Source organism: Perognathus longimembris, chromosome 2 (assembly GCF_023159225.1).
Source record: "Perognathus longimembris pacificus isolate PPM17 chromosome 2, ASM2315922v1, whole genome shotgun sequence".
NCBI classification, from domain to species: Eukaryota; Metazoa; Chordata; class Mammalia; order Rodentia; family Heteromyidae; genus Perognathus; species Perognathus longimembris.
The window spans coordinates 144,096,031-144,110,171 of record NC_063162.1 but is presented as its reverse complement, the minus strand read 5'-3'; the positions used below and the strand labels follow the sequence as shown (position 1 = coordinate 144,110,171).

The 14,141-nt window shown below is 39.8% G+C and overlaps 1 protein-coding gene and 1 long non-coding RNA gene across 7 annotated transcripts in view; both read left to right on the top strand.

Annotated features, from left to right (window-relative positions):
• Braf (B-Raf proto-oncogene, serine/threonine kinase) overlaps window positions 1–14,141 on the top strand; it is a 131,914-nt gene that overhangs the window by 19,255 nt on the left and 98,518 nt on the right. The gene's annotated exons all lie outside the window — the stretch shown is intronic.
• Window positions 9,955–12,581, top strand: LOC125347228. Its single transcript, XR_007210139.1, has 2 exons — window positions 9,955–11,088; window positions 11,315–12,581. It is a non-coding gene; the product is annotated as an uncharacterized LOC125347228 (long non-coding RNA).

Below are 14,141 nucleotides of genomic sequence, written 5' to 3'. Positions count from 1 at the left end.
ACATAATGATTTCCTATGAATTTCTAAGACAAGAACAGAACACAGAATAGAAAATAAGGGTTAAAAAAAAGCAGAACAGACATTTAGTTAAAATGGATTTTAATTTTAGAGGTGGTGGAACACACCTCATCCCACCAGTGTAAGAGGCTTACCCAGGTAGATTGCAAGTTCAGGGCCAGCCTGGGATGCACAATGAGATCTTATGTCTAGAAACAGAAAAAAAGAAATAAACTTAAATGACTGATAAACATGAAATAGTTTTAACCTCATGAGAAATTTTTGGAAATAAAACCACAAGACGCAGTCATGGGGCTTGAGCTCAGGGCCTGGGCACTGTCCTGAGCTTTTTTTCTCAAGGCTAACATTCTACCACTTGAGCCATAGCGCTGCTTCTGGCCTTTTCTGTTTATGTGGTACTGAGGACTTGAACCCAGGGCTTCAAGTATGCTAGGCAAGTACTCCACCACTAAGCCACATTCCCAGCCTCATTGTATATTTCTTTTTTTTGCCAGTCCTGGGGCTTGAACTCAGGGCCTGAGCACTGTCCCTGGCTTCTTTTTGTTCAAGGCTAGCACTCTGCCACTTGAGCCACAGCGCCACTTCTGGCCTTTTCTATATATGTAGTGCTGAGGAATCGAACCCAGGGCTTCATGCATACAAGGCAAGCACTCTTGCCACTAGGCCATATTTCCAGCCCCTGTTGTTTATTTCTTACATAATAAAAACCTAGTTCAATTAGATTAAAAAGATACAAACTATAAACATCTGTATCAATATATGAACATATATCAGTCAAGTATTAGAAGCAAATCACCATCTTTGTAAAATTTTCAAACAGAATTATTCAACATTGTAAAAATAAGTATTAGGACTATAATGAAATTAGAGGAATAATTATCAAAAAATAATTACCCAGGGGCTGGGAATATGGCCTAGTGGTAAAGTGCTCGCCTCGTATACATGAAGCCTTGGGTTTGATTCCTCAGCACCACATATATAGAAAAAGCTGGAAGGAAGCAGCGCTGTGGCTCAAGTGGTAGAGTGCTAGCCTTGAGCAAAAAGAAGCCAGGGACACTGCTCAGGCCCTGAGTTCAAGCACCAGGACTAGCAAACAAAACAAAAAAAATAATTATCCAGCTTTCTGCTGGTTAGTTGGAGATGAGAGTGTCTTCAGTTTGTCTGCCCCAACTGGCTTTGAACCATGATCCTTAGATCTCAGCCTCCTAAGTAGGGTTACAGATGTTAGCCACTAGTGTCTGGCTGGAAACTCCCATTTTTCAAGACAGTTTGTGGCATTGTAGATATTCAGTAAGCAGGAGAGTGAAAAGCTATTGAATCATTGAAGAACAGTAAAAGAAGTATGAAATGTTTAGTTTAAGAGGGAAAATAGTAGTGCTTTTGAGTTCCTTTGAGTCAAGAAACTTGTCATTTTTGCTCACCACCATGTCCTTAGCTCAGCACAAGCCTGAACACACAGTAGACATTTGATTAATTTTGACTAACTACAGTAAAAGCTATGTTATTAGATGTTTAGAACTACAGAAATCAGTTAGTGGTACACAAAAATGTTTACAGTAATAATCTGCCACTTCAACTTTATGATGAATCAAATTACTATTTACTTCACATACTTAAGCTCATTAGCGATGTGCTTTGTACCAGGCACTGAGAATCCTGTTTTATTCTCCCATAACTCTTTGGGTTTGTATCATTCAAAGAATAGAGAGTTATGTCAAGAAACTCACTTGTATGCTAAGTGGCTTAATCAGCGTTACACAGCTCATTTCCAAAGTTGGGAACTCTTGTTTTAGAATGTGCTCTTGACTACTAATACACTGTACAATATATTTTTACAACAAACCTGAGAGTTAAATATTGTAATTTTCACTCCCATTTTGTAGATGAAGTTGTTTAGAAAGCATAATGCGGGCTGGGGATATAGCCTAGTGGCAAGAGTGCCTGCCTCAGATACACGAGGCCCTAGGTTCGATTCCCCAGCACCACATATACAGAAAACGGCCAGAAGCGGCGCTGTGGCTCAAGTGGCAGAGTGCTAGCCTTGAGCGGGAAGAAGCCAAGGGACAGTGCTCAGGCCCTGAGTCCAAGGCCCAGGACTGGCCAAAAAAAAAAAAAAAGAAAAAAAAGAAAGCATAATGCAACTTGCCTGGGCTACATACACTGCTTAAGTTAAAGATGTAGGACTTGGACCCAGACACTGTGACTTAACTACTGTGCTGTTGGAGCCTGCCCACTTACTTTGATATAATTTATAGCCACCCTTTTGTATGCTGCTAACTAACCACAGTTGTTGACAGCTTATCAATTCTCTTGGTAGCTTCTGTAATGTTCAGTGATTTTCCACTGATGTTTTTCATTCTGGATTATTATCTTGATTATGATTAGAACCTTGAGAATCCTAGAGAATAAATCCTAAAGAATAAACCATGTGTTTGCCAGTTTTTCTTTCTATTATTTTTCTGGGTGGGGGGTGGGTGGGGGTGGGGCAAGGATCTTAGGAATTTTAAGCAACTTTTAAATGAATGTACCGATACTTTATTATTAACTTTAGTTATTTGAATCAGCGGTCTCCAGACTTTCAAAGCTTGTGCTGTATTTGTACAGATTGTACCCTCACTGCATGTTTGTTTTACTTAAAAATTATGCATGTTCCACTATGTGAAATTGTAATAGTATATCATTAAATATGAATATATTAGCACAAAATTTTTTAGGCTAAGGGCAAGACTCATTGTTGTAATAGTGGGTACAGACCCATATTTTAAATCTGGAATTTTTTTTTTTTTTTTGAGACAGAGTCTCTCCTATATACCCTAGGCTGGACACAAACACATCATCTCCCTCCCTCCCTCTACCTCCCCAGTGCTGTGACTACAGGTGAATGCCACCATGCCCATTCTGGATAATTTTTCTTCTCTCATCTTGTCTGATCTGTAAGCCTCCTTCACAAGGATGGCCCTACAAAGTGTAAGTTTTCTACTACTTTATTGAATAGGCTCTCAGTGCCATTAGTTTGTCTTCTCTTCTCCCCTCCCCTCCCCTGTTTCAGTTTGCTCTGTTCTATCAGCCAGACTTTATTGAGTTTTATATTTGGATTATTCAGCTCTCATTTCCAGGATTTCAATTTCTTTTTTAATAATTCTGTATTGAATTCCTTTTTCATCTATCTGTATCTTTTGATAATTCATTTAGTTGTTTATATACCTAATGTCCTACTTAATGTCATTGATAATTCTTGTCATTGACATTTCTTCTTCTTTTATGTCACTTCAGTCATTTGAAGTTGTTGGCTTTTGAGGGAGACACATTGCCTTGATTATTCATGAGGCTAGTGATTTTTCAATAGAATTTATGCACCTGGGACCAAGTTTTGATAGAGATTTCAATCTTCTATGTGGTTTTACTTGGTGATTTCTCAGATTAGTTAAGATGGGGTAGTAAACGGGTGGTATGTTTTCATGTTAGTAAACTGGAGGAGCCCCTCTCGTTTTCAAATAATCAGTTTTAATGTCCATGGTACTGTGAAGAATTCTTCTCTACTCAGGGTGAGGAAACTTGTCTATAAAAGCAATTGCAGACCATGCACTGGTGGCTCACACCTGTGATCTTAGCTACTCAGGAGACTAAGATCTGAGGATTGTGGTGCAAAGCCAGCCAGGGAAGGAAAGTTCATGAGATTCTTACCTTCAGTTAACCACCAGAAAACTAGAAGTGGCACGGTGGCTCAAAGTGGGTAGAGCAAAGATATATCTTCAGGGCTGGGGATATGGCCTAGTGGCAAGAATGCTTGCCTCCTATACATGAGGCCCTGGGTTCAATTCCCCAGCACCACATATACAGAAAATGGCCAGAAGTGTCGCTGTGGCTCAAGTGGCAGAGTGCTAGCCTTGAGCAAAAAGAAGCCAGGGACAGTGCTTAGGCCCTGAGTCCAAGCCCAGGATTGGCCAAAAAAAAAAAAAAAAGATATATCTTCATACTCTAGGAAACCCTTAGTTAACCAAGGCATTATTATAGGAAGGAGAAAGTAAGGATAACATTAAAGAAAATGCTACGCTTTAATATAGGGAAGAAGTAGGTGGAAGCTAAACTTAATAGAAGAGATTAATGAGAAAGTGGAATGAGGTAAGTAGAAAAAAAAAGCTAGTTAATATTGTGTTGGGGTAGAGGAGGACTGCAAAATAATGAGTTACCAACAGGTATTTATTCATGGATATATCAACAAATGACAAAAATTCCAAGCAAAACAAAACTCAGAACAACTCACATGAAACTAAAAAACCACACGTGAAACAAGACTCATACACAAGAAAAATAAGAAAGTTGTTTGGACAATTTAGTTAAAAGAGTATAGGTAATAAGTAAGAATTAGGGATGGAAGAATGAGTAGAAGAAAATATGAGCAAGAAAACAGTTCTACTTGTAGATAGGAGGAAAGTGTAAAAGAGGTAGGGCAAAAGATAGATGTTATACTTTATTTTTTTTTCAAATTTTTATTATCAAACTGATGTACAGAGAGGTTACAGTTTCATACGTTAGGTATTGGATACATTTCTTGTACTGTTTGTAACCTTGTCCCTCATACCCCCCTCCCCCTCCCCCTTACCCTTTCCCCCCCTGAGGTGTTCAGTTCACTTACACCAAACAGTTTTGCAAGTATTGCTTTTGTAGTTGTTTGTCTTTTTTTTACCCTGTGTCTCTCAATTTTGGTATTCCCTTTCAATTTCCTAGTTCCAATACCAGTATACACGGTTTCCAATATACTCAGATAAGATTACAGTGATAGTGTAGGTACAACCACAGGAAGGTGATACAAGAACATCGTCAATAATAGAAGCTACAGATAGACCTGGGACGTTGAAAGTAGTCACAACTGTGATATAATAATTGTCTCCATAACATGGAGTTCATTTCACTTAGCATCATCTTAGGTGTTCATAAGGGTATAGCTATTGGGCCTTGTGATGCTCTTCTATGACTTGCCTAAACCTGTACTAATTATTCCCAATAAGGGAGACCATAGGGTCCATGTTTCTTTGGGTCTGGCTCACTTCACTTAGTATAATTTTTTCCAAGTCCTTCTATTTCCTTACAAATGGGACAATGTCATTCTTTCTGATAGAGGCATAAAATTCCATTGTGTATATGTACCACATTTTCCTGATCCATTCGTCTACGGAGGGGCATCTGGCTTGGTTCCAGATTCTCGCTATGACAAATTGTGCTGCAATGAACATTGTTGAGCTAGTGGCATTACTGTGATTTTGATGTTATACTTTAGATATGATGATTTTGGAAATAAGGGAAGGAGAAGCAATGCTGGTGGCTCACATCTGTAATCCTAACTGTTCAGGAGGCTGAGGTCTGAGGATCACAATTCAAAGCAAGCCTGGGCAGGAAAGTATTAGACTCTGATCTCTAGTTAACCACCAAAAAGCTTGTGGAGCTGTGGCTCAAGTGATAGCATGCTAGCCTTGAGCCAAAACAGGTCAGTGACAGCGCCCAGGCCTTGAGTTCAAGCCCCAGGATTGGTGTGTGTTGTGTGTACACATATTTGCATGGGAAAGGAAGTAAATGGTCTACACTAAAGGAGTAAAATGTGAAAATGACATATCCAATATACAGAAAAAATCTCGGTAGTTACATGAATAAAACATAAAAACAATCCAACTAAAATAGCAAAAAGACAAAACAAAGTATGAATTTTATATTGACCTTGTATGTATGTGTATATATGTGCATGTATGTATGTGTGTATACATCTGTGGAGTACAAGAGGTAGTAGAAAAAAACCTGATTGAGGTCTGTGTTGGAAAGCATCTGTCTCAGCAGTCAGCAGTTGAGTATAGGCAGGCACTGGACTGTATTTGCACAAAAGTTTGTTGCCACCAGACCCTTGGGCGATAGGATTTTCTAGCCATGGAGAGTAGAATCCCAGTCTTCACATCCCTACAAGTGCCATGTGCACTTACCAGCTACCTCTAATGGCTCTGTGACTCAGAAGGAAGTCCAAGGTTGTTTTACTGGCAGAGTCCTGAAACAGCTGCTTTTGCCTACTCAGCTCCCTCTAATGGCAACCTGTGCCAAGCATCATGAGTCGCTACGCATTTATGCAGCGCAGCGGCTGCCACATCAGTACTCTACTGTCTGTCTCAGCAGGGAATCCCAGGCCTCTGTTAACCAGAACTGCCAGGGTCCTGAAGCCAAAGCCAGAAGCTGACAGTGTGTCCCACAGTTTAAACTTTCTGTGGGTCCCAGTTGGGTACACTTCCTTTTCTTCAGCCAACTTTTATGAATGAGTCACACCCAAGTTCTGTGGCTGTGTGCTATGTCTTGTGAGCTGTGATTGCTCCTGTCCCCAGTTCCCCAGTGTAACACAGTCTTACCAATAGGCATTCTTTCAAGGTGGCCACTGAGTCATATGCTAATATAATGGGAACCCCAGAATACCTTTCTTCACTGAGACTAGCCTCTCCCCCCGCCCCCCCCCATCCTTGGGAGATATGGGTTATATGGGCTTTTCCCACAGCTAGAGTTGTCAGTCTTTTGGCAGGACCCAGTGATTTTACTTTGTATTGGAGGCAGCTTCATCTTTCTCAGAGAAGCTGAGGACTAGTTTGGAACTCTTTATTATTTTTCTTCTTCTGGGTTTGTTTCTCTGTCCTTTCCTCCTCCCTGCCACTTCCTTCATGGTTTCTGGTTTTCTTTATCTCTCTGTCTTCAGAATTTAGTGTTTTCATTCATGAGTCTTTTCATTCATGAAGTGAAAATGTCAGATGCTTCCAATAGGCCATTTTGCCTCATCTTTTCCCCGGATAATTTTTTTTTTTTTTTTGGCCAGTCCTGGGCCTTGGACTCAGGGCCTGAGCACTGTCCCTGGCTTCTTCCCGCTCAAGGCTAGCACTCTGCCACTTGAGCCACAGCACCGCTTCTGGCCGTTTTCTGTATATGTGGTGCTGGGGAATCGAACCTAGGGCCTCGTGTATCCGAGGCAGGCACTCTTGCCACTAGGCTATATCCCCAGCCCCGGATAATTGTTTTTTAATAAGCTAGTTTTTTTTTTTGTCAGATATTAGATCAAGGTTTCTCAACCTTAGCCCTATTGATGTTTCAAACTAGATAACTTTTTTTAGTAGTACTAGGACTTGAACTCAGGACCTTGCACAGAATAGGCAAGGACTCTACTACTACACATCCTGTCCCGTGTGTGTGCGTGCAGGTAGTGCTTAAATTCAAGGCCTAGGTGCAGTTGCTGGTCTTTCCCTCAAGGTTGGTGCTTTGCCACTTGAGCCACACTTCCACTTCTGGCTTTTTGGTGGTTAATTGGAGATGAGAGCCTTACCTGGGCTAACTTTGAACCCTAGACCTCAGATCTCAGCTTCCCGAGTAACTAGGATTGCATGCATCAACTGCCAGCACCTAGCTCTATCCCTTTTTTACTTTGTTTTCTCAGATAGTGTTTCACATTTTTGCCTAGGCCTATCCTCTAACAGCTACGGCCTCCTGCGCAGCTGGAATTGTAGAAATGAGTCTACATATCTGGCTTGTTGATTGAAATAGAGGCCTCACTTTTGGCCCAGGCTGGTCTCAAACCACAGTCCTCCCAACTTCTCCAGTAGCCTGGTATCTAAGTGTGAGTCACCATATCCAGTCTGTATAATTATTGATTATGAGGATTGTCGTGTGTGTGTGTGTGTGTGTGTGTGTGTGTGTGTGTGTGTATGTGTATGGTTTGTTTTTTTTTAGCAGGTTCTCTAGCTTCTACCCACTAGGTGCTGGTAGTATTCTCTTCTCAATAGAGATATCAAAGTGCTTCTAAAAAGGCACTTAATGATGTCTCTAGAGGCAAAAATCACCTTTGATGGAGAACTACTGAATTAGAATGCTGTGTTGGGTTTTTATGTACCAGGAGCAGACAGAGGGCTGCTTTGACTTTTTCTGTAGCAGCAATGATATTATATTCAACATTATTTTATAGGAATTACAATACTTGATCATTTAAAAAGTGTTGTATTTCTTAATTTTCTAGATGAATATATAACTAGTGTAACTAGCTGACATCTCTGATAGAGTACTCTCAGGATGTGTTCTGTTTTGTAGAAAACAGCTTTGACCATTGCATTATAAACTATTATTCAATTTATGTATTGCTGCCTTACTGTTCAAAATGGAAAAATAGTTGAAGCTTTCTGACATCTCTACCTAATCAACTCATCAGGCTAATTAATAGATGCTTTCTGTTTTGGAAAAGTATTTGCTATAAAGTATGGATCATATTTGAAGGAAACCCCTCTGCCTTAGGATTGGAGAATGGATATTTAGTTTAAAATTTTAACATGAAAATATTTATGGCCTGCATTTGCTCATTCCATGATTCTGTGATATAACTGACCCCTTTCAGTTATCTAGTCACCAGACATAATTACATTTGAGCAAAAGAGTTTCCTTTGTACCCATATCAGAATGAGAATTGTGATGATTTATTTTGAAGTTGGGATTATAATTTCTCTTAGCAGCCAGCTTGTCTGATCATCTATATTCAGAGCAGAATTATTGTACAAAATGTTTTTACAGTTCTTTTGGAATGGTTTCCTTTTTGCTTCCAGAGTTGTTGAAAAATAGTAAATCTATTAACAGTAGTTCAGACTCATTACTTTTTGCCTGTAATTGTAGCATGCTTTTAATGGGTCTCCTTGCCTTTAGAACCTCCCTGACTTGTTGCTTAACTTCAACATTATTGCCACAGTAAACATCCTAAAGTATAATGTCTAACCAGATCAAAAGCCATTTATAACAATAAAACTGTCTTAAAAATTACCATTTGTGCTGTGCTTAGATGTGGTTTCTATCATCAGGAGATAGCCATTAAACAAATTATCAAAAAACACATACATGCATGCATACATACATACATAAAAGCTTTTTTTTTTGCCAGTCCTGGGCCTTGGACTCAGGGCCTGAGCACTGTCCCTGGCTTCTTTTTGCTCAAGGCTAGCACTCTGCCACTTGAACCACAGCGCCACTTCTGGCCGTTTTCTATATATGTGATGCTGAGGAATCAAACCCAGGGCTTCATGCATACGAGGCAAGCACTCTAGCCACTAGGTCATATTTCCAGCCCCCACACACATAAATTCTAAGTTGTGATAAAAGTATGGGTTTTTGTGGCAGTTTACTAAGTTTACTAAGATCTAGTGTTTTATAGTGTGTTTTGACATTTTATCTATATTTTTAAAAAATCTATAGTTTTATGGTTAGGGAAATTGCACTATAATATATCTATATTTTGACATTCCTGTACATTTTCTTCTTAGCACTGTTTCTTTAACCCATGTTTTTCTGTTGTATTTTGGATTTTATTAGTTGGAAAGTATTTTATAATTTCTCTCATGATTTCTTCTTAAAAGCTGAATCTGTATTCATATACATATAGGCTATTGGTATGTTGCCTGTTTTGTTAGGGGCTTTCATGTTGTTGGAGTATATGTGCCCTATAAAGTGTACTGAAAATGGTTCTCTCTTTTTTTAAAATGTGTGACATTGTCAGAATTGATCTTAATTCTTCTTTACCAAGAAATTTTTTCCCCTTTGGGTGCTGAGGATCAAACCCAGGACCTGATAAAAGTGAAGCATTCTACCAATGACCTATCTATACCTCCAGTTCCAACCCTCAAGATTGCCTTGTTTGTGTGCTGGTCCTGGGTCTTGAACTCAGGGCTTGAGCACTGTCCCTGTGCTTCTTTTGCTTTAGGCTAGCACTCTTGAGCCTCAGTGCCACTTCTGCCTTTTTCTGTTTATATGGTACTGAGGAATTGAACCAAGGCTTCATGCATGCCAGGCAAGCACTCTACCACTAAGCCACATTCCCAGCCCTAGTCACTGAGTTTCACAATAACCATTACCAAATTAACTTTAGAATATTTTCAGCTCCCAAATTAACTTTAGAATATTTTCATCTCCCTGAAAAGCAGCCTTGGGCCTCTTAGCCATATTTTCATAGTCCCTCTGTTCTTTCCATTCCTAGGCAACTACTAATTTAATTCCTGAATTAGATTTTTAATTCCAGAATAGATTTAAATTCTGAAATGTTTTTTTTATAAGTGGGATCATACAATATATGGTCCTTTGTGACTAGCTTCTTTGACTTGGTATAGTAAGTCTGCTTTAATTCCTGCACATTGATTATGTTGCCCAGTTGATATTGAGAACCTCAGTCCTATGTTATTGTCAGTTGGGTTTAGATTTTGTGATCTGTTCAGTTTTTCTCTGCACTTAATATTCTAGAAATATGCCTCCAAAAAAGCAAATGGTGCTTCTAAAATAGATGAAAGTTAATGTGACTAATTTAAACGGTAAAGTGAAATTTAAAGTGGATTGAAAGGTGGCATGTCTTTAGTTGTGTGGCATTATGGGAAAAATGAATCAAACATACATGGTACAAGACTGAACCCTCTGCATCCTGAACATTTTGCAGTTTTTCCTCAGTGTAGGTCTCCTTGGAACCTTAACGTCTATAGGTATCACAGGGCTGCAACTGATGCATGTTGTATTGTTTTATTGCCAAATAAGATTCTACTGAATGAATACACTGCATTTGTATTTGTTAAGTGATTAGCATTTGGGTTGTTTTCACTTTGGGGCTATTGTGAGAATTATTGTTATGAACATTCATGGTCAAGTTTTTGTGTGTTCTGTGTATCTCTTTTCCTCTAGCATACTGTATGATTTTTTTGTTGTTTTACTGTTTCAATGCATAGTGCTTAAAACTACTTCTTTGAGTCTGTGAACAGGCTATTGTGTGCTGGGCTTACCTTGACTGTGCTTAGTGTTCTATGTAGTTGTCTGTTCTAGGATGGCCTTCATTGGCAAAACTTGGTTCTACTAGGCTAGCACAGGCATGTTTTTATAGAACAGAGGCAAAAGAGCACACAAGTTCAGTTGTGCAAGATGGTGAGAATCATGTTTGCTTTTCAAGTCTCTTCTTGGGTCATATTTGCTAATACCATGTTGTAAAATACCACAAGAACAAGCCATTTGGAGAAGCTCAGAGTTAGAAAGAAAGAAGACTACAAAGTTAAAGGGCAGGGCTGGGGATATAGCCTAGTGGCAAGAGTGCCTGCCTCGGATACATGAGGCCCTAGGTTCGATTCCCCAGCACCACATATACAGAAAACGGCCAGAAGCGGCGCTGTGGCTCAAGTGGCAGAGTGCTAGCCTTGAGCGGGAAGAAGCCAGGGACAGTGCTCAGGCCCTGAGTCCAAGGCCCAGGACTGGCCAAAAAAAAAAAAAAAAAAAAAAGTTAAAGGGCAAAATGTGCCCATTGGGAAGCTATATTGAGGTCATTAATACAGTTAATTTTTCATACACTAAAATCTTGTTGCAATCTGATGTCTTTGGTATTTGCTTTTCCCATTTGTATTAGTTACTTCTTTCTTGCCTGCATGGTGAGCTCACTTGCGTTCCTTTACATCTATGTGTATATATCATATGCACAGTGAGAGCCTCAAATTTGATTTTACTACAGAATTAATTGCCACCACCTCCTATCCTTCTCAGCAGTTCTGTTTTTCTTTGTAACCTTTAATCACCATCTTACACGTGTTCTGTTTGTTTAGTGCTTGTCTTTCAACCAGAAAGTGTGCTTCATGAAGTGAGGGACTGTTGTTTAATTTAGCATCTTCATTGCCTAGAAAGGTAGCACTCATTAAATATTTGCTGAATGAAAGAATGAATCTACACTTATCTACTTTTGCCTAAATTCAAATCTGCTTTCATATTGTGCAGTGTAAATTGCAGCTGTACTTGGTTAGCACACCTAACGATAGAATATTTCTCATGGACCCACACATAGGCTCTGAAATAAGAGTTATGCTACCACTTATTTGTTGTTTAACACAATTCACTTCTTCTTTACCTCCCTGATTTCTCATCTGTGAAATTGGGCTCTAACTTTACCGAGTTGATGAGAGGAGATGAATGAGGTGTAAACAGTGCTCAATACAAACTATAGGACTAGTATAACACGTATTGCATAATATTCCTAGCAACTACTTGTTATTGGAGTATATGGAATAGGTAAGATGGAATTGAAAGCTGGAGAGATTGTTTATTAGTGAAGACATTGCAGAATCTTTGAAAACTGTTTTTTGAAAGGAGAATAGGCCATGAAATGCTAAGGAATGACTATGAAAAAGTAAATACCTTTGACTTGTTAACCCTTCTCCTTCATTATATTGGGCTGTTAAAATAGCAACTACCCACCATCTCTGCCTGTACCTAGACCATTGAAGATGTCGCATTTAATTTATGCCAAAACCTGAACAGAACATCAACAATGTCTGACAGTGCAGATGCTTCTACACTTCTCCCATTGAATACATTTACTCACTGAAAACCGCCTACAGCTTCCACTCCAATCTATGTACTTCACTTCAAACTTTACAGAGAAATTATACAACTGAAATAATGCATAGTGGTGCATGCCTGTAATCTCACCTTGGGAAGCTAAGGCAGGAATATTGAGCATTCACAGCCAACCAGGGGCTACATACTCAGAACCTGCATTTTTAAAAATGCAGCTGTCATTTTTTTATGATTAACTCTATAAACATATCTGCATTGATCCTCATGTTCTCTCTTCTTTCATTTGTTATTAGAGACCGTCCCGAACGTTCTAATTCTTCTACTTGTGACTCATATTTTCTCTTGTGAAGCTTCTCCCCCGCCCCGGGGAGATGGGGGGGTGAGGGTAGAAGACTGCTTTTGGGGTTTGAACTCATGGCCTATGCACTGTCTCTGAACTCTTTTTTTTTGTGCAAGGCTAATGATCTACCATTTGAGCCACGATTCCACTTCTGGCTTTGTTTTGGTGGCTAAATGAAATGAGTCTTATGGACTTCCCTTCCCTGGCTGGCTTTGAACTGCTGTCCTCAGATCTCAGCCTCCTGAGTAGCTAGGATACAAGATGTGAGCCACCAGTGTCTGGCTCAGATTTTATCTCTTTTTTTGCCAGTCCTGGGCCTTGGACTCAGGGCCTGAGCACTGTCCCTGGCTTCTTTTTGCTCAAGGCTAGCACTCTGCCACTTGAGTCACAGCGCCACTTCTGGCCATTTTCTGTATATGTGGTACTGGGGAATCGAACCAAGGGCTTCATGTATACGAGGCAAGCGCTCTAGCCACTAGGCCATATCCCCAGCCCAGATTTTATCTCTTATGGCCAACACCAAGACTTCTTTCCTGCAGTTAACATCTCTTTTGTACATCCTCAGTTTCACCTCCTCTGCTAGATTTTCCCATTAGCCACAGTGTTTTCTTATTTTCCAGTCCCAGCAAATTTGCAAAAGTATGTAAATGATGACCAAAAGTGTTTTATAGAGGTATAATTCCCATCCTCCGTAGTGTCTTTTAGCCACAGTCTCAGTGTTTTGTTTTGTTTTTGGTTGATTGTGACATTTGTTTGAATTCAATGCTTATGCTGTATCCCTGATACTCTTTTTTTGCTCTAGACTAGTAGGCCACTTTGAGCCACAGCTCTACTTCTGGTTTTCTGATTGTTAATTGGAGATAAGAGTCCCATGGACTTTCCTGCCTCAACTGGCTTTGAACTGCAATCCTCAGGTCTCAGTCTCCTGAACTAGGATTACAGATGTGAGCTACCAGTGCCCAGTTCAGGTTGGTTTCTTTCTTTCTTTTTTTTTTTTTTTTGCCAGTCCTGGGGCTTGGACTCAGGGCCTGAGCACTGTCCCTGACTTCTTTTTGCTCAAGGCTAGCACTCTACCTCTTGAGCCATAGCACCACTTCTGGCCTTTTCTGTTTATGTGGTGGTGAGAAATCGAACCCAGGACTTTGAGCATGCTAGGCAAGCACTCTACCACTAAGCCCAGCCCCCAGTTCAAGTTTCTATTCTTAGCCAATAGATTTTCTTCACATAGGAATATTTGTGCATACCTCACTGTCCATTTCTTCTCAACCATTTTTTGGTGTCTGTTCAACACCTTATACATATTGTGGGCTCTATCTAGTCCTGAGTCTTCTTTACCTACCTGATTTTGGAGATAGTCTCTTTGGGCCTTTTGTGCTTTCATATGATTTTTAATTTCTGTGAAGAATGACATTGGGGTTTTGGT